This window comes from Momordica charantia, assembly GCF_013281855.1.
Source record: "Momordica charantia cultivar OHB3-1 chromosome 2 unlocalized genomic scaffold, Mcharantia_2.0 BLBB01000002.1, whole genome shotgun sequence".
In the NCBI taxonomy this organism is placed as follows: domain Eukaryota; kingdom Viridiplantae; phylum Streptophyta; class Magnoliopsida; order Cucurbitales; family Cucurbitaceae; genus Momordica; species Momordica charantia.
Window position 1 is genome coordinate 20,933,616 of NW_028275160.1, and position 3,563 is coordinate 20,937,178.

The window sequence follows — 3,563 nt, forward strand, 5'->3', positions numbered from 1 at the left end:
GTGCCACTTAGAAGAGCGTAGACTGCCCCTACAGACCAACACGAGTCTTAACTTTGAAGTTCTTATGATTGAGCCACCAAAAAGGAAGGTACACCTTATTGGTATAGGTAGTGATTATCAATTCTTTTAAGCCTTTCTGGACCATTCTTCCATGATCTCAGGATCCCTCTCATTCGAATGTGGTATCGATTCATTCATGTACCCCTCCTCTCGGGCGTCACATGCCTACCAGCTTCCGCCTTGGTTCGTCCTCGAACCATATCTTACTGGGAGAGGTTCCGCTCTAATACCAACTGTAACGCCCCCCAATTTCACTACAAGGAATGAGGTACTGTTGCCATAATAACTATTCACCATTTTCCCCATTAATGAAACATAAAGCGGAAAACCCGTGGGGTCTCTGTCGCAACCGAAACTTGGAAACGCATATTCGCCTCAGTGGCTAATAATCCAAATAAAGAAAAGAATCGGATCCTAGAAACTCATAATTGCCTCAGTGGCTAATAGTCCAAATAAAGAAAGACACAATTATTTGTTTCCACAATTCAAAAATTCGCCCTAGATTTAAATAATAATAATAATCAGCACAATTAACAGCTCGATAAAAAAATATGAAATAATGAAGAACGTCCGATGAGTCAACCAAAACCTAGTACCATTAGCAATAAGTCTCTAACGCTACTAGCAATGAAACCCCAACCCAACTATCCTAGACAAAACACAGCTAGTGGTCCCTCCTCGGTCAAGCCTCCTCCACGTCATCACCATGGCCGAGGGTCCTGTTCGCACCTGAAATAAGCAACATAGAGGGGGGGGGGGGTGAGTATATAAAATACTCCGTAAGTAGCCCTTACCAAAAAGACACCAAACAACATACTCACAATCACAGCGACATCATACTCAAAACTAAAGAAACAAACATAAAAAATCTATTAACAGTAAAGTGACATATCGACACTCCAATCAAATTTCAGAACTCTCGTGACTTTGATTTGCACGACCCACTAGCCTCTAACTCCTTCAATATACCACTCATACTAAACCCTGAGTTAGTGTTCCAAGTCTAGCTCTTCGAGGTGCATCGGCCGTTGACATTTATCCCCAAGGTACCGACATCCCTCTATAGAAGCTTGGTATTCGACCTTGCCATTTATCCCCAAGGTCTTGAACTATGCACCGGTCCTTGACATTTATCCCCACGGTACCGACGTCCCTCTACAGAAGCTTGGTATTCGACCTTGCCATTTATCCCCAAGGTCTTGAACTATGCACCGGTCCTTGACATTTATCCCCAAGGTACCGACGTCCCTCTACAGAAGCTTGGTATTCGACCTTGCCATTTATCCCCAAGGTCTTGAACTATGCACCGGTCTTTGACATTTATCCCCAAGGTCTCCAGCGACTACTCAACGTATTGGTCATTGGCCTCCACCACGTATAGACTCAATACGTATCCTCAATTTGACTCATCATGCCGACCCTCGACCCTTTGTACCCGGAGCCTCGACACTCCTCTCTACAAAACTGGTGTACCGACCCTCGACCTTTTGTACCCGGAGCATCGACACCCCATAGCGACGTATCAGACCCCAACCTTTTTCTCGCAGGGCCCTAACACTCATCCAACATCCTACCCGTAACAAACAACACTGACGTTCCCACTCTTAGTTTTCAACAGGGGTTCCAACTCATGATATCACATTCTGCTAGTCACAACAACTTTCACAACAAGGAAAATCCAACATGCTTATAACTAGACAAGAGTAACCACAATCAGTCTTCTCATAATGCCAGGCATTCTACTCACACGTTTAGCACGACACGCCACTTTCTACCATACAACAGATGCAGCAAGACCATCATATTTCAGTCATCAAGTATAATGTATACCTTATGTACATAGTCATTTCAAACGAAACCACAGCAATCTATACATACTACTCAACTAGGGATGGCCATAGGAGCCCACCCAACATTCTCAGGAACATCGACACAACAATCACACTCAGAAACATAAAATCCAACAGATGCTTCACAACATCCTAGCCAACCTCAATTAGTAAAGCTCAGCAACAGCAGACAACATTTAAGCATAACCTAGTCTAACGTTGACAAATATAATAGTATTCATTTGTTTTTTTTTTTTTCTTTCCAAAGTTAACCCAGCAAAACGTAAAGCTGGCCAGAACCAATGAAAGCAGACATTCACATCTAGACTAGTGCAGACAACAACGCAAGGACTTATTCAAGGTACTCAACACACAATCACTCACACACACACCCCTGGTACTACTTACACACTGCTAGGCTTCCAAAACACGCGTCGATTCAACACCTAAGCACCAAGAGACAAAAGTAGCAATTAAAATAGAAATTTCAGCCATCGAAACTAGTTCTAAGGTGCTATAAATACTTCGTTACCGCCAAAAACGATTCCATTTGGGTACGGGTAGCTCCAATCCAACTCGATGGGGTGTGGGTTGTGTAGATCGGGCTGTTAACAGACGTGGGTAGTCGCCGAACACCAAAAAAACCCGCTGTTTGAAATTTCCCGCTGTCACCGTCGTACGCCGCTGTCCAAACTGAGCCGCCGCACCTACTACACGCCGCTGTCACGAACGGGCAATCCCCTGCTGTCACTGTCGCACGCCGCTGTCACGAACGGAGCCGCCGCACGCCGCTGCCACGAACAGAACGTCGCTCGCTGCACGCTGCTGTCCCAAACAAACTGCCGCGCTTGCTGCCGTGGATTGGAGTCGCAGCCGCGTGCCGCTGTCACGAACGAAGCGCCGCTCTGCTGCATGCTGCTACCTCGAACAGAACCGCCGTGCCTACTGCCGTGGGCTGGGTCGTCGTGCCGTCGCCGGGTGCGGTCGTCGGAGAATGGGCTCGACGGAGGCCCGCCGACGATGGTTGTGAGGCAGCACTAGGGAAGGAAGTTTGTTTTCCTAGAAGACAACACGTGAAGATGGGGGAGGCTAGGGTTTCCTTTTCCCTCTTTTTTTCTCTTTTTGGTTTAGTTTCCAAATAGTTAGGGTTTTAGGAATTTGATTAATCCAACACATGGCCCTTACCTTGGATAAGTTTTGGGCTTTTAGGAAAGCCCACTTAACTAATAATTTGGTTGAAAGAAAACAAGATCCATGGACTCTAAATGATTAAAATTGTAGTTCTTACTAAATTAGTTCCACTAATAGAATTAAGAAACCGGCCCAACGACTCAGGACAAGTGCCACGGCAAACCACTCATTGTCAACAACAATTAAATACATACATAAAACCAATAACTCACAACACTTATCGTAGTAGTTCAAAATAACTGACATAGAGCAATTAGATAAATTTAAAATTATCTCTTAGAATGAATCCCCGGGACTCGAGGGTAACCTGACCTGAGTAACACGGGGCGTTACACCAACACAAGTTCTTTCAGCATGCTTTATCCTCACTCACATGCGCACGCTTAACTTTGGAGTTCTTATGATTGAGCCACCGAAAAGGAAGGTGCACCTTGTTAGTATAGGTAGTGATTATCAATATTTTTAAGCCTTTCTTGACCATTC

General features: G+C 45.0%; 1 long non-coding RNA gene across 1 annotated transcript; it reads right to left on the reverse strand.

Moving 5' to 3' along the window:
• Positions 1–515: 515 nt before the first annotated feature.
• Positions 516–2,987, reverse strand: LOC148213021 (uncharacterized). The gene is made up of 2 exons (XR_015789402.1): positions 2,298–2,987; positions 516–789 (listed from the first exon to the last, which is right to left on the reverse strand). It is a non-coding gene; the product is annotated as an uncharacterized LOC148213021 (long non-coding RNA).
• Positions 2,988–3,563: the final 576 nt, after the last annotated feature.